Below are 23,786 nucleotides of genomic sequence, written 5' to 3'. Positions count from 1 at the left end.
TACAGGGCCATTTTTGGGACTGAGTGAAAGAGTGGCTCTGAACATGCCCTGGAAACAGTGAAGCTCCCTGTGGATGGGGGCATTTGAGATGATGAGGAATTAACCACCCTCACCTGGTGACACCAAACCTGGTGTCAGGGACAAGGGCAGTTGGTTTTAGATCTGTCCTCTGAAAACAAGGGAGTAGTCATGCCCACTTCCATGGCCATCATAACTTGTCAAATGATGCATTATTTGATCCAAAAGATAACCAGACTCACAGGAGGGCAGAATGCCAATGAAATGAAGCATTGGTTTATGCAGAAATGGAAATATTTTTAAACTCCTTATTTTGTTCTGGAATAAAATATAGGTTTGATTCCCATTGCAACTAGTTTACCAAGTAAAATTTGGCCAGGAGGCATCGGAGGGGATGGTTCAGGGAGGCAGGGAACAACTTTAGCTCAGTTGGAAATTTCAGTAGATGACAGATACTCGGTTCAGTTTAGGTTCCAAGCAGGAGGGTTGTTTGCCCAGTTTGGGTTTAGAGGCTGTTACATTTGCGGTCCACTGGCCTTTTGTAATGGGGTTTGGCTGAGCAAGTGACATTCATCATAATGTGCTTTTTTAGTGTTTGCAAGTCAGAATCCATTTGATGGATGACATTCAGCTTTGGCTGTAACCACTAAGAGAATAAGCTGGCACAATGGCTTACCCAGACACACAGGAGGCATCTATCCACCCTTCATTCATTCATTCAACAAACATTTATTAAACTCCTATTGTGCTAGGCTCTCTTCCAAACAATCAGAAAATTAAGATACTGAAGATTTAGTCTCTGATCTCAAGGAGTCCATAGTTGAGTAAAAAACAAGCCTGTAGAGAGATATATTACTATATAGGGATGTTAACAGTTATAGTCAATGCCCACACAGGAGCAGGACAAGGACAAAAAGTCTAAGCATCAGTTCATGATTCATAGAGGAGGTGGCCCCTGGTCTGGACCTCAAAAGATGACAAGTTCACCAAATAAATGACACTGCATTCTGATTCTTATTTGTTTACCAGTGAATGGGTGTATTCATTTCTGCACGTGCATACACACACACACACACACGCCATTAACTTTGTCTTCTTCATTGCTAACCAGTGAGAAAAACTCAGCAAGAAAAGGACCATTGATACCTGATATAGTTTGGATATTTGTTCCCACCCAAATCTCAAGTTGAATTGTAATCCCCAGTGCTGGAGGTGGGGCCTGGTGGGAGATGTTGGGTTGGGGGGCGGATCCCTTATGGCTTGGTGATGTCTTTGTGATCGTGAGTTCTCATGAGATATGGTCATTTAATAGTGTGTGGCACCTAACCTCCCCCCCACCGCCCCCACCTATTCTCTCTCTTGCGCCTGATTTCGCCATGTGATGTGCCTGCTTCCACTTCACGTTCTGCCATGAGTAAAAGCTCCCTGAGACCTACCCAGAAGCCTAGCAATGTCGGCACTATGTACAGCCTGCAGGACAGTGAGCCAATTAAACCTCTTTTTATAAGCTACCCAGTCTCAGGTATTTATAGCAACACAAGAACGGCCTAATACAATACCACACATAAACCTTCTTCCCCTGACAAGCCAAGGCCCTGGGAAGGGCTGAGGTGACAGTTACAAGCTGGAAAGGCCATTCTTATAGAGCTGCCACTTGCAGTGATAGCAAATAAGGAAAGAAAGTTCATTTCAGATTCTACTGGCTTAGGATGGGTAGCCCCACGACAGCCAAATAGCCTTGACTTTGAGGAAAAAGCAAGAAGTCAAAACCTAATACCAGTTACTATCAAGACAAAAAGGTAATTATGGCATTTGGTCTGCAGGTATCAAAGAGCAAAGCAATGTTTGACCTTGCCAAAGGGTAGGGATTATGTCATGAGGATGTGTTAGCCACCGTGCGCTCTGCTACTCAGTATCAGAGGAACTGGGGAGGAGGGAACTTAATTCTCCCAGCAAGCAGGCAAGGCTAGCAGAGGCAGCATATTCAGTAGCCAATTGCCCAAGGTGGCTGCAAACAAAAAGATTAGACTTGCTTAACTGTTCAAGCTGCAGAACAACTCCCGAGGAAGGCTCATTGACTGCAGCTTCAGAAACAACAGCAGAGAGAAGGAACAAGGAGGAGGGAAGAGGAACACATGTGTTGATCCTGCTCACACCGGCAGGCAAAAGAGCCACCAGCCAGAAAACAAGTCAATGCAGAAACACTGGCCGAAAGTCACTCATTCTGGGGAAATTAAGAGAGAGGTGACATTCAAAAAATGTAAAGCTGGCTCACACCTGTAATCCCAACACTTTGGGAGCTGAGGTGGGCAGATCACGAGGTCAGGAAATCGAGACCAACCTGGCTAACATGGTGAAACCCCGTCTCTACTAAAAATACAAAAAAATTAGATGGGTGTGGTGGCATATGCCTGTAATCCCAGCTACTCGGGATGCTGAAGCAGGAGAATCGCTTGAACCAGGGAGGCAGAGGTTGTAGTGAGCCAAGATGGCACCACTGCACTCCAGCCTGGGTGACAGAGCAAGACTCTGTCTCAAAAAAAAAAAAAAGTGAAGCATCAAGTGACAGCATCAAGATGAATTTGTAGATTTAACCAACCATGAAGATGTACCTCTTAAGTAAGGTAAGTCCCCTAACCCACCACTCTTCCTCTTAAATGGTCACAGACTAGTAGCTGGCAGGGGCTAGACAGGCCTCCAGACCAAATCCTTTATTTTATACTAGAGGCATCAGGGGTGGTAAGCAGATCAATGGACTGTGATCAAAAGTCCTTCCTCTCACTAGCTACAGGATCTCAGACAAGACACCTCAGCCTGTAAGCTGCAATTTCCTCATCAGTAAAATGGGAACACTAAGACTGATGTCGTTTGAATGTTGTGAACACTAAATAAGACATGTGAGAATGCATCCTAAGGGTTAGGGATATTTTTAACCTGTGAATATACCGCGGTTCCAAGAGGTAAAGTGATTTAAGCCCAAGAAATCAGCAAATGGGATGCAGAGCTAGAATTCCTGACACCTCAGGTGGTGTTCTTTCTGCTAAGCCACACCTGCCAACATGGAAAAAGTTTCATTTCAAGGGTGCAAATCTTGTCTCCTAGGCAAGCTTCTGTGGGACAAGGATTATGTATTCGCCATGCCCCACAGTGGTTCTTCGTACTTAATAACAACAGCCAACATGCATGGAGGCTTTACAGTGTGCTGGGCTTTGTTCTAGGTGATTTTCATGTGCTAACTCATTTTATCCACATGTCAAATCTATGAGGTAAGATAGTATTATTATCATCAACTCCATCATTACAGATGAGGAAACTGAGCACTGGTTAAGAAAGTGCCCAAGATCACACCGCCAGTCAGTTGGTTATATTTATTTTCAAATCAAGGCAGTCTGACCCAAAAGCTCTGCTCTAACCACTATAAGGAGAAGCACTGATGTCGGAGCTGGCTGTGTTATCCCAGGGGTAAAGTAACCTGCTTGGATGTAGAAGACTGGCACAGGACTTGTACACACTAGGGACTCAATCAATTGTTGTTTCCCTTTATTTCATGGAAGTCCTGAAATAAAATAACTTGCCATGTGCAGCCCTGGTGCTGGCTTCTTGCCATCAGGATGACCCAGAAGTACTTCAATCCTTTCTGCCTGTCACATAGGACTCAAGGAAATTTGTCTTAAATGCACTGGGCCTGGACTTTAACCAACAAGGAGAAACATTCAACCTTGCTGCCAATCAAAAAACACACATTAGAATTACATACTTTTAGGCTGAGTGCAGTGGCTCACACCTGTAATCCCAGCACTTTGGGAGGCTGAGGCGGGTGGATTGCTTGAGCCCAGAAGTTCAAAACCAGCCTGGGAAACATGGTGAAACCCTGTCTCCACAAAAAAATACAACAATTAACTAGGTGTGGTGGCACATACCTGTGGTCCCAACTACTCAGAAGGCTGACGTAAGAGGACCGCTTGAGCCCAGGAGGTCGAGACTGCAGTGAGCCATGATTGCGCCACTGCGCTCCAGCCTGAGTGACAGAGCAAGACCCTGTCTCAAAAAACAAACAAACAAAAGCCTACATACTCTTTTCACCTATCAAATTAGAAAAAAAATTAATATTTAATGCTTTAATGCTGGCAGATGTGTGGTAAAACTGATATTCCTAGACCCTGTTATAACAGTATAAATTGTACTTCACAGGAAAATAGTTTAGCCACATATAGTTGACTCTTGTTATTCACAGTGGTTATATTCCACAACGTCACCACTAACACTGAACTAACGAATCCTGAACCATTGCTTCTAGGGGAGTCATGGGGTTAGGCTCCTGTGATCCTCTGGTCACATCTTCATCAACCAATCAATGCATAACCTTGTTTTATGTGTGTTTCTGTTTAAAGACACGTTATTTAATATACTATATACTGTTGATTAACACTGAACTCACAGCCAACAGCACTACAACTCAGGCCTGAACGATGCTCAAACACACATATTTTCTCTATAAGGCACATCACAGCCTTCTTGCACTTAGAAACACAAGACAGCACATCAATACTATGATGGGGGTCATTTTAAACAGCAAAATCGCCCACATAAAGCACAAAAATGCACAAGCCATAGCACTAACCAGACCGTGAAAAGGACATTCGTTTATAACTGAATCAGGAAGGCAAGTGTCACCTTGCTGGACCTCAGCTGCGAATGTGCATGACAGGTGTCTCACTTGCTCTCACAACGTGCGTGTCCAAGAATGACCATGAAAGCACAGCCAGCATTGATTTGGGAGTTACAAATAACTGTTAGCATGCAGATGAACTCACGAACTCAGAATCTGTGAAAAATGAGGACCAACTGTATATATTAAGAACCTAACAAGCTTGTGCACATTGAAAAGCATGGGTGACAGAAATCTGGATTTGATTTCACAAGCAGCTTTTGAACTGATCTTATTTCAGCTGAAAAAGATCCATCTGAGACTACAGTGTGGGCTCAACTGATAAGAACTACTGTTCAGTTCAGGCTTAGCATTGCAGCAAGGAGAGTTAAAGGCCCCAAGCTTGGATTTGGGGATGGGAAGCATCACAAAACCGGGCACAGGCTCCCCTGCCCCTCACAGACTCAAGGCCCTGGCCTCCAGGGAGAAAGCTCCCACCAAGAACCAAGACCTTCTCAAGTGTCTGCTGAACCCACGGTTCTAGGGATAGCCAGGAGGACAAAGCCCCTTCTCCTGTTCTGACTTATCTCTGCCCCTCTTCACCTCTCTGATCTGTTTGTGGTACACTGGCCTCCTTGCTGTTCCCTGAACACACCAGGCAGGATATGGCCCCACCTCAGGGCCTTTGCACTTTCTGTCTGCCCCCCTAGAACACTCTCTAGACATTTGATGGGCTCCCTCCCTACCTCTTTCCTCTCTGCTCAGTGAGGCTTTCTCTCCCCTCTCTGCCTTCCCTGTTTTGTCTCCATAGGAATTACCACCATCTGATAGATCATTTGTTTTGCTTGCTCATTTATTATCTCTCCCCCATGTAAACTGGGGAGAGGGGGGTTTTTTGGTTCTTATAGTACCCCTATTCCTAGGGGAAGGCCTAGCACATAGTAGGCACTCAGTAAATGGTACTATTTGTTAATTGAATGAATGGATGTAATATACTAGTAATGATGATAGTGGGAGTTAACATTTTTGCATCAGTTACTGTGTCGGGTGCTTTACACAGGTTACTGCATTGAAATTCCAAAGACTTAACACGTGAGCACTGTTATGCTTATTTTGCAGAAGAAACCAAGGCACAGGGAGATTATGCAACTTAATTAAGGTCAACCAGCCAGTAAAAGATTGAACTGTAATAAATCTCAGCTTTTTCTGACTCGAAAGTCACTATACCAATTTTCAAACTTTCTGTGGTTAAGAAACCAGTTGGTTTTTTTCTTCTTCTTCTTCCCAGTCTATCATAGATTGATTAACAGAAAAATGAAATGGGGGAAATCTACAAAATACAATACGTGCTTGAATGTCATGGCACTATCCAAGTTTTTAAACACCTTCAATGTTTGTACTTATCTCCCCACCGACAGGTAGAAACAGTTTGGTCTACAGTGCAGTTTTTGAGTATATTGAGCTCTGCATTAAACCCAAGGAATCAAATACTGTCGTTCTGAGTTTCTAGGTCATCTGGGGACTGAGGTTGAGACTCCAGAAGAAAAGTCCATGATCTCTTTTACCTGTAGGAAACTTGAAAATGTCTCAAGTCAAGTTTCCTTCATTTGACCCCTTACAGTTGTTAGAAGTGGGTCCTCTCACCCTCAGTTTTCAGGTAAGAAAACCTGTTTTTCCTCTGCCCAGAATGCCCCTCCTCTGGGCTCTGCCGGGGGTCACCTCCTTAGAGTGACCCTCCCCAACCAACCATGCAAATAGCATTGCTGACCCTCTCTTATCACACAGTCTTATTTCCATCACAGCATTTTTTACCATCAGAAATTATCTTTTTCCTTGTTTACATATTTGCATTCTCTCATCCCTCTTTATATTAATAACACAGACTCCAGGAGGGTGGAAACCTCAGTTCATCAGTCCCTCTACCCAGCAAAGAATTTGGTCCCTTGAAGGATTAATTGAATAATGCAGTAAGAAAAAAGAAACACAGAATGATTAAATAGCTTACCTAAGGTCAAAAGCAGGTAAAGGCCTGAGATGGAAATCACATCCACTCAGTTGTTCAACAGAGAATGTTTCAGTGTCTCTTTCTCCAGCATGGGCATGGAGCTGGGCACTGGGGTCTTGGTGGTGGATGAGAGAGGGAAGACTCCTGTCTTGATTGGGGCCCACAGGACTCAATCCCAAGCACAGCGGTTCTCCTCCCCGCCTTTCTGGCCCTCTCCATGTTCTTTCATCTGTACATACTATTCTGTTTTCAAACACTTTCTCACAAACAGTCGTGTTATTGTGTAAGCAGGATATTGTATTACACTCACTTTTAGCATTGCCAGATAAAATGCGTTACATTTAAATTGCAAATAAACAATGAATAATTCTTTAGTATGAATATGTTCCATGCAATGCTCAGGAAATACTTACACTGAGAAATTGTTCGTTGTTTATCTGAAACTCAAATTTAACTGGCTCTCTTGATTTTTTTCTTCCATTTTTTTTTTCCCGTAAATATGGCAAGCCTACACATTTTACTGATTAGAAAACTGGGGCTCAGGGAGGACAGAGAACTCCAGTAACTTGGCCCTAAAGGCAGACACCAACACCCAGCCAGAGAGCAAGAGCTAGCCCTATCCACCACAGAACAATGAACTCAATGTTTCTTGAGTCAGATCACCTGACCCCCGACAGCTCCTTTTACTTCTTTCTTAAAGACCCAGTGCTTCTGAGCCCAGGCCAATTCCAGCATGGCTGTCCAAATCCATATCCCCTGAGGATTATCTTGCCATTGAAATGTCTTCCTGGCCTCCAGCAAAGAAGCAGTTGCCATGTCTATGTTTAACCACTTTTAGTAAATTTTTCTTCTGATGATAAAAATACCTTTGTAATATATTTACACAATGGAACACTACACATCAATGAAAAAGGAACAGATGCTGCTACATACGACAGAACAGCTTGGTAAGTTTTTATATATCTATACACATCGACCTAAAGAAATAGCACTGAGTAAAAGTCTCGACACGAAAAAAGAAAACATCTGGTATGACTCCGTATATAAGAAGTTCAAAAATAGTCTCAACTAATTTGTGGCAGTAGAAGTCAGAACAGTGGTTTCTGAGGGGTGGGGGTCATTGGGAAGGGACATGAGGGAACTTTCTGGGGTTTTCATAATGTTCTGTATCTTAAGCTGGGTGATGGCTATATGTATATATAAATATATCTTAAAACTTACGTGTTCACTTAAGATTTGTGTACTTTTCCAGTTGTAGATTACACTTTAAAGAAAAATTTTAAATAAACAATACATGCTGACTGTAAAAAAATGCCTAAAGTAGACAAGTATTTATTTATTTATTATTTATTTTTATTTATTTATTTTTTTTGAGACGGAGTCTCACTCTGTCGTCCAGGCTGGAGTACAGTGGTGCAACCTCGGCTCACTGCAAGCTCTGCCTCCCAGGTTCACGCCGTTCTCCTGCCTCAGCCTCCCGAGTAGTTGGGACTACAGGCACAGGCCACTACACCCTGCTAATTTTTTTTTGTATTTTCAGTAGAGATGGGGTTTCACCGTGTTAGCCAGGATGGTCTCGATCTCCTGACCTCGTGATCCGCCCGCCTCGGCCTCCCAAAGTGCTGGGATTACAGGCGTGAGCCACCGCGCCCGGCCAAAGTAGACAAGTATTTTTTAAAAATTAGGCCGGGCGCGGTGGCTCACGCCTGTAATCCCAGCACTTTGGGAGGCCGAGGCGGGCAGATCACGAGGTCAGGAGATCGAGACCATCCTGGCTAACACGGTGAAACCCCATCTCTACTGAAAATACAAAAAAAAATTAGCAGGGTGTAGTGGCCTGTGCCTGTAGTGTCAGCTACCTGGGAGGCTGAGGCAGGAGAATGGCGTGAACCCGGAAGGCGGAGCTTGCAGTGAGCCGAGATTGTGCCACTGCACTACAGCCTGGGCGACAGAGTGAGACTCCGTCTCAAAAAAATAAATAAACAAATAATTTAAAAATCATCTGTACTACCACCACTGGGAGATATCGCAACTAACATTTTAGAGTGTCTCCTTCCAGATCTTTTTCCAATAGCATTAACTTTTCATGAGTATTTCCTAAGAGAGGAATTCGGGACCTAATGCCAATCAGTGGAGGTGCTAACTTACTTAGGAGTCTGAATTTCCTGGACGTGACTTTCACTTATCCAGGAAGCCCTGACACAACTAGATTTAATTTGACCATTTTTAGAAAAGCATGGAACAATTAACAGCAAATAAATGGAATTTAAATCAAATTGAATACAGCTTTTCAATGATATGTCTTAAAATTTAATTTTAAGCACAGTAATGAATAGGAAATGAAAGCTTAGCTTTGGAGAACTCACGAGCCTTCTGGGACCAGGAGTGCCACCTACTGGTCACGGCCTGCCATGACACATCCCAACATCTGTGTCACCCTCCTTAATTAAAAGCCACAACTATGATGCCTCCTTTTCTCATAAGTTTATACATCTCCTCCAAGAGCTTTCCAGACATCTGTTTCTACAGTGCATTGTATACATCCTATAACATAGAATTATCTTAATAAATATTTGCTCAATGAATAAATGCATGGATGGGTAGATGGATGGATGGATGAGTTAGATGGGTGGATGGATAGATAGATAGATAGATAGATAGATAGATAGATAGATAGATAGATAGATAGATAGATAGATAGACAGACAGATAGATAGATAAAAGATAGACAGACAGACATTCTTGCACCTCATTGTAAAATAAGAGAATAATCCCTATCCTACCCACTTCATAGTCTTTTTTCGAAGAATAGATAACCACCAGTAAAGACCATAGGGATATGAGTGAATATTATGACAGCCAATGCCAGGAGACTTTAGGGGTCAAATGGTGACCATGGTAAGCAGTGAGGCTAGAGACAGAGCATTAAAAACAGGAAACCTAAATAAATGTGAAAATGTCTTGAGCCAGGGACTTAATAGGAACTTGAAAAATGTTAGCTCTTTTCCCTTTCTTCTGTCCCCATTTACAGCCCCAGCTCACAAATCCTTTCTGTAGTATATGAGGAGTTAAGAATGAAGATCTGACCGGGTGCAGTGGCTCACTACCTGTAATCCCAGCACTTTGGGAGGCTGAGGCAGGGGGATTGCTTAACCCCAGGAGTTTGAGACCAGCCTGGATAACATAGTGAGACTTCATCTCTACAAAAAAAAATAAAATTAAAAAAAACATTGCTAGGCATGGTGATGCATGCCTGCAGTCCCAGCTACCTGGGAGGTCAAGGCTGCAATGAGCCATGACCATGCCACTGCACTCCAGCCTGGGCAACAGAGCAAAACCCTGTCTCAAAAAGAGATCTGTCCTTTCCTGGGCTCATTCGAGGTAAAGTGATGTTCAATGTTTGCCTGTTGTCAGTTTTGAAAGAGGCCAAGATCACTGTGCTTGTAATGTGAGCTGGCCCATCAAAGCCCCTTTCAGTTAGGAAAAGTGGTTTGTGAACCATCACTGTCAGTCTGGCTGATTGCGAGGTGCCCATCTGAGCATGTCCACTGTTGACAGCATTTGACAAGCATCGTGCGGGCCTCACTTCTAGAGGCTGCACAGTGGGGGCTCTGTTCTGCATAAAGGCTGCATGATGTGGCAGAAAGAATACAGACAATAATTAGGAGGATTAGGATTTGCCACTCACTGGCTGGGTGACCTTGAGCAAGTCAACTTGCCTTTTGCCAGTATATAAACCACCTCATTAGAACAATGTAACAAGATAACGCCTGGGAAAACACTTTGTAAATTAAAGCACTGGACCCAGGGTAAGGTGTGGCTATTAATAGAATCCCAAGTGGGCCAGGTGCGGTCACTCACGCCTGTAATCCCAGCACTTTGGGAGGCCAAGGTGGGCGGATCACCTGAGGTTGGGAGTTCGAGACCAGCCTGACCAACATGGAGAAACCCTGTCTCTTCTAAAGATACAAAATTAGCTGGGCATGGTGGTGCATGCCTGTAATCCCAGCTACTTGAGAGGCTGAGGTAGGAGAATCGCTTGAACACAGGAGGCAGAGGTTGCGGTGAGCCAAGATCACACCATTGCACTCCAGCCTATGCAACAAGAGCGAAATTCCATCTCAAAAAAAAAAAAGGGAACCCCAAGTGAACTTCTGCCCCAGAGGTGGCCTGACCCAGCTGAAAAACCACAGCCCCAGCTACTCAAGAGGCTGAAGCAGGAGAATTGCTTGAGGCCAGGAGTTCAATGATGTAGTATACAATTATCACACCTGTGAATGGCCACTGTACTCCAGCCTGGACAACTTAGTGAGACTCCATCTCTAAAAATTTTTTATTTTAATAAGCAAAACTGCAGGTAGTGTCACTTGCACTGATCTGGATCAGACTTCTACTGATGAACTTCAACACTATTTTAGCAGCTACATAACAAACTTTTTCATGTTAAGCTTATGGTCCACTAAGACCTACCCCTGATGGCTTTTTTAAAATATGGACTACAATCCTTCGTATTTCACCCACACTTTGATTGGGTAATTGACATTTTTAAAGCTAAATATAGACTTTGTGTTACATTTCCTCTAGATAAATTTAGTATTATTGCTTTGGTCCATCCATCCAGGCTATTAAAATATTTTTATTACTACTTTGGCCATTCCATACATTACCTTGCCCTGTTGACTTGGCGAGAGTTGAACATTTCAACAGTGTCCAATCCATTCATCCATTCAACCTACATTAACTGAGCACTTACTACTCTCTAGATGTTACGTAGGAGCCAAAGATGCAGAGGATGTATCTGACAGAGGGTGGCAAGTACTGCTGTAGAAGCAAGCCATGGGTTCAGAGAGCAGGGAATCTCTATTGCTGCCGGCAGCAATGTGAAAGGTTTCCCAGTTTATGAGACATGGCAGAAGCCAAGACCCAGTCTCCTTTTCTTTCTGAGCATACTGCTGGGCTGTATTTTCCAGCCCCCAATGATTCTTTGTGCTTCCACATTAATGACCAGGTCTTTCTTCCCAGGCAGATAAACAGGTGAAAGTCCACTGTGGTAATCCTTTCATGATTTCCTCTGCCTTCCAAGCAAAAAAAAAATCTGCAGGTGGCAGTAGTCTGTCCTTATCTTGCTGACCTCATAACCCTATATTCATCCCCTTGCTAGTACACATGTCCATTTGGCAAATATCAGTAGAGTTCCCACAATGGGCCAGGCCATCGCATTCTCTTAAATCCTCTCTAAGCTCAAAATCTCCACACTGGGGAGTGGTGCCTTCCCCATCCTGGTGGGTCCCCATCTCCTTTGCATCCTTTGCTTTTGCATCCTAGCTTAGATCAAGGTCTGGGCATCTGCATCCATACACCCTTGCTTAGCACCAGGCATCCAAGCCACTGTGTAAAGGTGCTGCATGAGGGAAGGAGAGGACAAGGAGCACTCTGTCCACTTAGTCTCTTGATTAGTAGAGCACTGCAGTAAGAAAAACCTGGACATCAACTGAAGAGACAGGGGCTCAAGTCCCAGACCTGCGAGCAACCAACTCTGTGATTTGGGATATGCCCTTCTGAACTTTATTATAAAACAAGCTAAATAGACTTTCAGCTCCAATATTGTGATTCTTTCTAGGCCAATCCCTAATTCCTGGTTGAACCCTCTATTCTATTCTAATCTAGATTTACAATAAAACAAACAAACAAACAATTTTAAGAGGCAGAAGAAAGGGAAAAGAGTTTACCCAGCCTTCCTTATACCAAAATATCTGCTGGCAATGTGCAGCCCAAAGCTGAAAAACAATTGCTAAGGGTTATAATTCCAGAATATCCTCAGATTTGTCCTTGCCCATAACCTGATTTCTTTTAAGGCCAGACTAATTGTGTCCAGACTCAAGCTCCATGCTAAGTCAGGACTGACTTCAATTATTCATGGAATTTCCACACTGGGATGGTTTGGGCGATACTATTTGCAGATGTATTTATCCTTTCCCATCTTCAGGAACTCTTAATAATGAGCTGTTTAGACAGGCAATCCCTTAGCTTCCTTGAGCCTCCATTTCTTCACCTGTCAACAAGGAACACAGTTCCTCCCTTGTCTTTGGCTCTCGAATATCTTTGGTTCTGTGATTGCAGGTGCCTCAGCCTGAGATTTCACATGCAGATCACAACCAACAGCAAACCACATAGACATTTTAAAAAAAGAATGCCATTTGATGATTAAACTCAAAAGGAATTATGCAATTAGCAAAGGACGTTGATCACACAACATGTGAGTCTAATTGCAGTGCATGCAAATGTTTGCTAAATTAGATAAATATAGGCTTGCAGGCACTCTGGTGCACAGACTGAGTTTTAAAGTTAAGAAAAATATAAAAGTTAATTATAAGATGGGAGTGATAAATACAGGGTATGCGCACTAGGCCGATTAGGATTATTAAACAAGTGATCACCTCATGCCAAAGGTGGAGTGTTATAGGAGTCATGGGCCCATACTCTGACTACTGTGTAATGAAATTATCATGTTTTATAGAACATGAAAAACTTGCTTCATTTTTACACAGCACCTGTCATCTGGGGAATCTCAGCACTTGGAGGTGTTTCCACTCTCTCACCACTTTGCCTGATGCACATTGCCGAGGTGAGCAAGACTTCGTGTACTGGCTTAGGGAAGAAATGCTGGATGTTAACCATTCTCAGGCCCTCAGGAACCTGCCACGAATGAGAAATCCATAAGCCCACAAGGCAGCTCTTATAGGAGTACACCTATTAGCCTGCCAGGACCTTCTAGGTAGAGGAAAAAGAGTGCTGGAAAGCTACCTACAGCGGGAGTCTAGGTCCTGGAGGCAGATTGCTCAGATTTGAATCCTGGATCAATCACTAATTCTTTGACTAGCTCAGCTCACCATGCCTTAGCTTCTTCATCTCTATAATGGAGACACAATATCATCTACCTCTTAGGGTTATTGTGAGAATTAAATTATTACTTTGAATAGCACTAAGAATACTGTCTGACACATGGGAAACAATAAATGATTTATTTCTTATTATTTGCTTTTCACTGTTCATTAGTTTACATACAACAAAGGGACCACTACATATAAGGCACTATGCTAATGACCACAGTGGGGGATACACACACATGGGTTCCATCATCACATTGGTATATAGGGAGGAAATGTTGGCACACAAATAATTACAGTGAAGCAACATATGAGAAGTACTGTTTAAGTGTTTCAAAGTGTTCAAGGTGGGGGGATCATTCCTGCAAGGTGACTGGAGAATGCTTCATTAAAGACAGGCCACTTCAGGCAGACCATGATGAGATTTTTAGCAGAGGGGAGGTTGGGTGGGAAGGTCACATTCTAGGCAGAAGATACCTCATGAGCAAGATGCTGAAGTCAGAAAATCCCAGGCAACATCAAGTTATTGCAGGAAGTGATGGGCAAGGCTGGAAAGGAGTTGATATGTTTTGGCTGTGTCCCCACCCAAATCTCATCTTGAATTGTAACTCCCACAATTCCTACAATTCCCATATGTCACGGGAGGAACTGGTGGGAGGTGATTGAATCATGGGGATGGGTCTTTCCCATGCTGTTCTCATGATAGTGAATGGGTCTCACAAGGTCTGATGGTTTTAAAAATGGGAGTTTCTCTGCACAAACTGTTTTGCCTGCTGCCATCCATGTAAGACATGACTTGCTCCTCCTTGCCTTCCACCATGATTGTGAGGTCTCCCCAGCCATATGGAACCGTAAGTCCAACAAACCTCTTTCTTTCGTAAATTGCCCAGTCTCAAGTCTGTCTTTATCAGCAGCATGAAAAAGGACGAATGTAGAAGCTTTGAGGTCTACCTGGGGGGACTGGGGGCTGTGTCAGGTCAAGTACTGAGTCTTTATCTCATGAGTCCCTGGGATATTTTAAATGAAATAGGACAAAGCAGTGTTAAAGGAAGATGAGTCTGGCAGGGTTAGTGGAAAAGATGAAAAAGGGAAAGACTGGTGACAAAGGGAGCTGCCAGCTACAGCAGTGCCCCAGATGTGTGGCAACAAGGGTAAGAATGAAAAGGCAGGGGTGCAAGGGGGGACACTGGGCCAAAGTGTCAAGACTCAGTGACGGAGTGGAGGTACAGAGCAAGAACAGGGAAGAGGAGGAGAGGATGGTGAGGGTTTGAACTCGAGCAGCAGGGACAGAAAAGAAGTCATACTCGTCCTCCAGAGGTTCTGATTCCTGGTTACCCAGCACTTTATCCAGATAGGATCTCTGCAGCAAGAGGCAGCACAGGGCAGGATTTCCCAACACAGGCTTGAGAGTCAGACAGCTCAGGGTTTCCTACTAAGCTGTGTTATCTTCACCAAGTTTTAACCAGAGCTTCCATTTCCTCTTTTGCCAAAGGGGGATTGAAGACAACATACCTCAGGGATGTTGTGAAGATTAAATGAGATCATGTGATGATGAAGCACCTGCACATGGGGAAAATCCTGGGGCGGGGGAAGAGGCCAGTGCCCCAGAATGCAGAATATCAGAAAAGACGAACAAATAAAAATGAAAAATATTTTGCATTAAAATTCTTCTGAACAGGGGTTGTTCACGTTTTAATGATTCAGAAGCTCTTTGTGAATCTTGCAGCACCACCAGCGCCTCCAGCATACTATCACTATACTGAGGCCTCACAGAAGCGCTAGCTGGCACATATTCGAGTCAGAATAAAGATAAACCAGCTCATCACATGGATCTGCAGCCAGAAAGAAGGAGAGCAGTGATCAACAATCCCAGATCCTGCTGATGGGCTCAGCCTGTGAATTTCGGTAAATTTCTCCCATGTTTTCATCAAAGATCCCAACAGTTTTCTTCTCCTCCCCTTCCAGCAATGCTAGCTTCCACATGCCTTTCCCAATTTCCTGTGACGAAGGTTGTAGAGACCATCCCAGGGGCTGCTGACCAGTCAGCTGGTGTGCGTGGACTTCAAAGGCCTATTGACACAGCTGTACACCACTGGGCCAGGGGCCAGCGGCAGGCCTGCCTGAAATGCTTTATCCACACCTTGACAGCAATACAGCCCTCCCCAAGAGGACCAATAAACCATCTCAGCTCTTAGATCACTGTTATTTAGTCAACAAAAATTCAACATACAAATGCAAACTGGTTCTACCAAGTGGGCCACTGGAGTTTGGAAATTATAACCTGAATCTCTGCCTGATCCGTTTTCTGCCACTGCAGAACTCTGCTCACAGCTGATGTCTTATTACGGACAAAACTGTCTTTCAGCCAAGCTGCTGTTACTTTTCAAAAATACCCAGATCATTCTGAGATAATCCTTATGGGTACAGAGAGACAAAAAGAAAGCAAGCTGCGAAGCAGGGGATTAACCCCAGTCCATCACACTTCAAAGCCTGTACTTTTTCCAGTTTTCAAGGAAAGCTCGGCATCAGCATAGACTTGTACGATGTCGGGAGATTTAAGTAATCAAGTCTACACTCCCTATGTTACAGGGGAGACGAGTGCAGCTCAGAGGAGTTCAGTGACTTGTCCAAGATCACACAGCAAGTGACATCTACTATGAAAACCAATAAGCTAGCAAGAGATTTGATCATATTAATAAGACTATGTCCTTATAATCAAATAGCAATTAACATTTTCAAACAATATTTTTACACATGTAGCCTCAGCTGGTCCCATACCATCAATGAAGTGTTTATGCCATAGATATTATCAGCCCATTTCACAGAGGAAACTGAGGCTCAGAGAGGTAAGTGGTTTCCCTAAAGTTGCAGAGCTAGTAGGTGTCAGAGTCGGGAACTAGAGCTGGAGTCTTCAGATTCTAAGCCAGTTGGCAAGTGTTAACCAAATCCAATTCTATGCCTGGGCCTGTACTTCAAGCAATTAAGAAATCTCTGTGCTGGGAGCAAAGAGACAGGAAAGTGAAGCACAAGAGAGGTGATATTTACTAATAGAGCCAATAAACTAGATACGAAACCTTAAATTATGATGCATTGACTGATTCTAGTAATAGATAAGAACATGTTACCTTAACGTATTTTTCCTCTTCAACATGTCTTTCTCAAGCCATTTCTCCTTAAAAAAAAAAAAAAAAAAAAAAGATAAAGCAGACTTCTAGTTGTAAGAATTCCAAAGACACTGGGCATTCGCTAAGCTGAGCACTGAACATAGCTACACCTGCAGTAGGGGCAGTGGGAGGTCGGGGAAGGGGGTGGAGGACACAGATTCTGCTGCTTAGAAGAAACAATTTCCTCGCGAAAGGTTCTTAGACACAATCTAACTATTGGAAATCTCTACGAAGTGATTGAGAAAGAAAAAATAAACACAAAGGCAGATACGCATTTCTCTGGATTGGTTTGGATTATATTATATATAACATATGATAATAATAGCTATTAAGTACTTGCCATGTGCTAAACCTTGTGCTAAGTACTTTGCATCTATTATCTCATGTAATCCTCATGACAGCCCATGAAGATGTATATTTTAATCCCAATTTTAGGGAGTGGGGGGAAAGGAGGTTCAGAGAGGTTAAGTCATTTTTCTAAGGATGCACAGCTATAATGATGAGATGGCCTTTGAACCAACCAAGGTCTGTTTCACCACAAAGTCCTAATTTTCATCCACATCTTATCCTATCTCAAGGAAAGATTACAGACTAGAAGATACTTCTCTGTCCTCCAGACCCTGATTTCTTTAAAAGCAGCCATCTTAGGCCAGGAGTGGTAGCTCACACCTGTAATCCCAGCACTTTAGGAGGCCCAGGCAGGAGAACTGCTTGAGACCAGGAGTTCAAGGCTGCAGTGAGCTATAATCATGCCACTGCACTCCAGCCTGGGTAAAAGGGCAAGACCTTGTCTCTAAAAATAAAAAAAAGGAAAAATAATTTAAAAGTAATGTCATTTTGTATTCCTCAAATCAACTTTAAAACAATTTTAAATTGTTATCTCAAAGACTGAATCTGTAACAAAGCTTAACACTATTTTATCTATTTTTTTAAATAAAATGCTTGTTCCAATTTTTAATTTTTTTTCAACTTTCATTTTAGATTCAGGGGATACATGTGCAAGTGTGTTACCTGGGTATATTGCAGGATGCCGAGGTTTGGAGTATGAATGATCCCATCACCCAGGTAGTGGGTATAGTACCCAACTGTTTATTTTTCAGCCTTTGTCCCCCTTCCTCCCTCCTCTCATTAGTAGTCCCCAGTTTCTACTGTTGCCATGTTTATGTCCATGAATACCCAAAGTTTAGCTCCCACTTGTAAGTGAGAACATGTGGTATTTAGTTTTCTGTTCCTATGGTAATTCACTTAGGACAGTGGCCTACAGCTGCACCCATGTTGCTTCAAAGGACATGATTTCATTCTTTCTTATGGCTGTGTAGTATTCCATGGTATGTATGTACCACATTTTCTTTATCCAATCTACCGCTGATGGGCACCTAGGTTGATTCCATGTCTTTGCTATTCTGAATAGTGCTTTGATGAACATGAAAGTACATGTGTCTTTTTGGTAGAACAATTTGTTTTCTCTTGGATATATACCCAGTAATGGGATTTCTAGGTCGAATGGTAGTTCTGAGTTGTTTGAGAAATCTCCAAACTGATATCCGCAGTGACTGAACTAATTTACATTCCCACCAACAATGTATAAGCATTCCCTTTCCTCCACAGCCTCAACAACATCTGTTGTTTTTTAACGTTTTAATAACAGCCATTCAGACTGGTGTGAGATGGTATCTTATCGTGGTTTTGATTTGCATTTCTCCATTTAGTGAAGTGGAACATTTTTTCATATGTTTGTTGGCTGCTTGTATGTCTTCTTTTGAGATGTGTTCATGTCTTTTGTCCATTTTTTAATGGGGCTGATTTTTGCTTGTTCAATTATTTAAGTTCTTTATAGATTCTGGGTATTAGACCTTTGCTGGATGCATAATTTGCCATTTTTTTTCCCATTCTCTAGGTTGTCTGTTTACTCTGTTGATAGTTTCTGTTGTTGTGCAGAAGCTCTTTAGTTTAATTAGGTCTCACTTGTCAATGTTTTTATTGCAATTGCTTTTGAGGACTTAGTCATAAATTCTTTCCTAAGGCTGATGTCCAGAGTGGTGTTCCCTAGGTTTTCTTCTAGGATTCTTAGTTTGAGGTCTTACATTTAAATCTTTAATCCAACTTGAGTTAATTTTTATATATCTTGAAAGGCGGGGATTCAGTTTCATCCTTCTGCATATGGCTATCCAGCTATACCAGCACCATTTATTAAATAGGGAGTCCTTTCCTCATTGCTTATTTTTGTCAACTTTGTTAAAGATTAGATGCCTGTAGGTGTGTGGCTTTACTTCTGGGTTCTCTATTCTGTTCTATTGGTCTATGTGTATGTTTTTGTACCAGTATCATGCTGTTTGGGTTACTGTAGCTTTATAACATAGTTTGAAGTTGGGTAATGTGATGTCTCTGGCTTTGTTCTTTTTTCTTAAGATCGCTTTGGCTATTTGGGGTCTTTATTGGTTCTGTATGAATTGTAGAATTTTTTTCCAATTCTGTGAAAAATGATGTTGGTAGTTTGATATGAATATCATTGAATCTGTAGATTGCTTTGGGCAGTATGGCCATTTTAATGATACTGATTCTTCCAAGTCATGAGCATGGAATGTTTTCATTTGTTTGTGTCATCTCTGATTTCTTGAGCAGTGTTTTGTAGTTCTCCTTGTAGAGATTCTTTCACCTCCTTGGTTAGATGTATTCCTAGGGGGGTGTGTGTGTGTCTATTGTAAATGGGATTGAGTTCTTTATTTCGCTCTCAGCTTGAATGCTATTGGTATATAGAAATGCTACTGATTTTTGTACATTGATTTTGTATCCTAAAACTTTACTGTTTACAGTTCCAGGAGCCTTTTGGCAGAGTCTTTAGGGTTTTCTAGGTATAGAATCATATAGTCCACGAAGAGATGGTTTGACTTATTATTTTCCTATTCAGATGCCTTTTATTTCTTTCTCTTGCCTGATCGTTCTGGCGAGCACTTCTAGTACTACGTTGAATAGGAGTGGTGAGAGTGGGCATGGCAACCTTGTCTTGTTCCAGTTCTCAAGAAGCATGCTTCCAGTTTTCATGATGTTGGCTATGGGTTTGTCATAGATGGCTCTTATTATTTTTATGTATGTTCCTTCGAGGCCTAGCTTCTTGATGGTTTTTATCATGAAGGGATGTTGGATTTATCAAAAGCTTTTTCTGTGTCTATTGAGATAATCATATGACTTTTGCTTTTAATTCTTCATATGTGGTGAGTCACATTTATTGATTTGTATATGTTGAACCAATCTTGCATCCCAGGAATGAAGTCTACTTGTTCATGGTGAATCAACTTTTTGCTGTGCTGTTGAATTCAGTTTGCTAGTATTTTGTTGAGAATTTTTGCATCTATGTTCATCAGGGATATTTTCCTGTAGTTCTCTTTTTTTGTTGTATCTTTACCAGGTTTTGGTATCAGAGTGATGCTGGCTTTGTAGAATGAGTTAGGGAAGAGTCCCTCCACCTTGATTTTAGGAATAGTTTCAGTAGAACTGGTACCAACTCTTCTTTGTATGTCTGGTAGAATTAGGCTGTGAATCCATCTGGTCCAGGATTTTTATGATTGGTAGGATTTTTTATTACTAATTCAATTTTGGAACTAAATATTGATCTGGTCAGTGTTTCAATTCCTTCCTGATTCAACCTTGGGAGATTGTGTATTTCCAGGAATTTATCCATTTCCTGTAGATTTTCTAGTTTGTGTGCATAGAGGTATATTCACAGTAGTCTCTGAGGATCTTTTGTATTTATGTGGGATCAGTCATAGTGTCACCTTTGTTGTTTCTGATTGTGCTTATTTGGATCTTCTTTCTTTGTTAATCTAGCTAGTGGTCTACTGATCTTGTTTATCCTTTCAAATAACCAACTTGGTTTTTGTTAATTCTTTGTATGGATTTGGGGCCTCAATTTCATTCGGTTCCACTTTGATTTTAATTATTTCTCTTCTTCTGCTAACTTTGAGATTCATTTGTTCTTATTTTTCTGGTTCTTCTAGGTGTGACATTAGATCATTAATTTGAGATCTTTCTAACTTTTTGAGGTAGGCGCTCAGTGCTATAACCTTTCTTCTTAACACTGCTTTTGCTGCAACCCAGAGATTTTGGTATGTTGTATCTCTGTTTTCATGTATTTCCAAGAGATTTTTAAATTTCTGCCATAATTTCGTTGTTTACCCAAAACTCATTCAGGACTAAGTCGTTTAATTTCCATGTTATTGTGTGGTTTCTGAAAGATCATCTTGGTATTGATTTTTACTTTTATTCTGCTGTGGCTGAGAGTATGGCTGGTATGGTTTTGATTTTTTTTTTTTTTTATTTATGGAGACTCGTTTTATGGCCGAGCATATAATCAATCATGGACTATGTTCCATGTTAGCACTATCGTAAAAGAGTATATAGAACTATATATTTTGTGGGCAAACTCAAATGCAATTCATTAATAACTATAACCACACGTGGATTAATATACTCTAGTCAATTTCCATATTGATAACTGCTGTGAGCTTTTATTAAGCTTTTTTTTTTTTTTGAGATGGAGTCTCACTCTGTCGCCCAGGCTGGAGTGCAGTGGCACAATCTTGGCTCACTGCAACCTCCGCCTCCCAGGTTCACACCATTCTCCTGCCTCAGCCTCCCAAGTAGCTGGGACTACAGGCGCCCACCACCACGCCCTGCTAATTTTTTGTGTTTTTAGTGGAGACGGGGTTTCACCATGTTAGCCAGGATGGTCTCAATCTCCTGACCTCGTGATCTGCCCACCTCTGCCTCCCAAAGTGCTGGGATTACAGGCGTGAGCCGCTGCACCCAGTCTAAACATTTTTGATTAAGGCTTAGAGGAGAGCTATCTAATTCTTTTGGAAAATAAGTTGTTTTGTCAACAAAATTAATCTGTGTAGGTCCTATTCTGTCTCTGTATTGTACAATAAAGCAGTTCAATGAGCAATAAAACTCTACCATAATATATCTGGATATCATGAAGCATATTAGGTCAAATCATATCCTGAAAACCGTAACTTTAAGGGGTATTCATTAGTGCCAAGAAGTTGGAAGAAATCAGGCAGATTTCAGATTTCAGGGAGGAGTGGATTATTAGAATGTTTGGTGACTGTTTAGAACCTTATATGGGGGATGCCCCCAGCCTGACACAGCTGATCAAGAGCCTGCTCTGTCTTCTCAGTGCCTGAATTCACAATGACTGAGGGCCACTGAGGTGTAAGGAACCCACTTATGCCAACTTCAGTATCATTCCAGGAGAAACAGGGCATCCTCCAGTGACTAAGAGGCCACAATCTTGAAGAACTCAGAGAAGCAGACAATTTGTCCAGATGAAGTCCACATCTCTGCAGAAGAGGGAGAAAGAGAGAGGGGGAGTGGGAGTAAGTGAAGTTGGCTTTGTTGCTGGGATCCCAAGGGCAGCCAACATGTCCTGTAGCTGGTGCCTAGCTGAGTCCCTAGGCTTGGAGCAAGTGATCCATACATATGGGATGAAAGGAGAAGAGAAGAAAACTTGGGTTCCTAGGGAAGAAAAATATCTACAGAAACTTTTAAAAAGTACTATAGAGATAGAACATTTATTTTTAAAAAAAAAAATAAAAAAGGCATATTTGTTGAATTGAGGAATGGCGAGAAATCTCACACTTACAGGAAAAAAAAATACAATAAAAGCTAACACTTTGCACCAGACACTTTCTACTGCTTGAATATAAACTCCAAAAGGGCAAGGACTTTATCTCTTTCACTCACTGTGTATACCTAGCACCTAATTCAGGGTTTAGGGGCATAGTATAGCACTCAGTATACTATTTTTCAGTGAGTAAATAAATAAAACCGAAGAACCTAGCTAAAGTAAAAAACCTGACATTTAAAAGGGAGTGGTAATTACGAGCTCATTTTCCTAGCATTATGGAACACCAAGTGCGTGCCAGGCATTGAACTCAGTACTGAAGATAAAGAAATTAAAAGACAAGGTATCATCTGAGGTTGGTGGGATAACATTCCAGAGTAGAATTTTACTCCATCAACCAACACCTATCAAGCCCCTGCTCTGGGTCCGGCACTTTGCTGGGCACTGAAAAGACCAAGAGGTGAAGAAGTCCCTCTCCCTGCCTTAAGGAGCACACAGTGGTGTAGGTGGGAAGCATCCATAACAGAGGTGCCTATATAGGGGTATGATCAAGAACAGGATGTGATAAATCTGCCTGGAGGGGATCAGCACAGTTACCTTTCACTACCAGCTTTAAGCAAAGAGCAGCAATCATTGATTGATCAGGAAGGTTATAGGATTCCTGCATTGAATGGGACTTTTGTTTGTTTTTTTTTCAAGACAGAGTCTTGCTTAATGGCCCATGCTGGAGTGCAGTGGTGCAATCTTGGCTCACTGCAACCTCCACCACCCGGGTTCAAGCAATTCTCCTGCCTCAGCCTCCCAAGAAGCCGGAATTACAGGCCCCACCAGCAGGCCCAGCTAATTTTTGTATTTTTAGTACAGACGGTGTTTCACCATGTGGCCAGGCTGGTCTCAAACTCTTGACCTCAAGTGATCCACCCGCCTTGGCCTCCCAAAGGGCTGGGTTTATAAGCATAAGCCACAGCGCCTGGCTCCAGTAGGACTATATTTTAGGTAATAAATTCCTGAACTCTACTCCTAGGAATCTCTACATATACTTCTTTAATGTCCTAGAACCTGGAAAAGCAGGTTTTTCCAACCCACTGATAAGCACTGGATTACATGACATTATGACAATTTTAAGATTCCATGTGCAATAATAAAATGAGAACAGAACTCAGACTCCAGCTTCGCATGAGGACTCTCAGAAAAATTTGTGTTCTATTATCCCCAAAGTATTTTTAAAATTTAGAAGCTGGCTGGGCGCAGTGGCTCACGCCTGTAATCCTAGCACTTTGGGAGGCTGAGGCGGCCAGATCATGAGGTCAGGAGTTCGCGACCAGCCTGGCCAATATGGTGAAACCCCATCTCTACTAAAAATACAAAAATTAGCCGGGCGTGGTGGCGCGCACCTGTAGTCCCAGTTACTCGAGAGGCTGAGGCAGGAGAATTGCTTGAA

At 42.3% G+C, this 23,786-nt stretch overlaps 1 long non-coding RNA gene across 4 annotated transcripts in view; it reads right to left on the bottom strand.

The window, feature by feature from the left end:
• Nucleotides 1–23,786, bottom strand: part of LOC109028924 (uncharacterized) — a 71,234-nt gene that overhangs the window by 43,562 nt on the left and 3,886 nt on the right. For 3 of the 4 annotated variants that reach the window (XR_010135448.1, XR_010135449.1, XR_008669493.2), the window contains one exon: nt 16,684–16,730. The exons of the other annotated variant lie outside the window; for it this stretch is intronic. This is a non-coding gene — a long non-coding RNA (uncharacterized lncRNA). The remainder of the gene's footprint in view (nt 1–16,683; nt 16,731–23,786) is intronic. 4 annotated transcript variants of the gene reach the window in all.

The sequence above is a fragment of the Gorilla gorilla genome, chromosome 9 (assembly GCF_029281585.2).
Source record: "Gorilla gorilla gorilla isolate KB3781 chromosome 9, NHGRI_mGorGor1-v2.1_pri, whole genome shotgun sequence".
Taxonomy (NCBI): Eukaryota; Metazoa; Chordata; class Mammalia; order Primates; family Hominidae; genus Gorilla; species Gorilla gorilla.
This window is presented reverse-complemented; position numbering and strand designations above follow the sequence as displayed.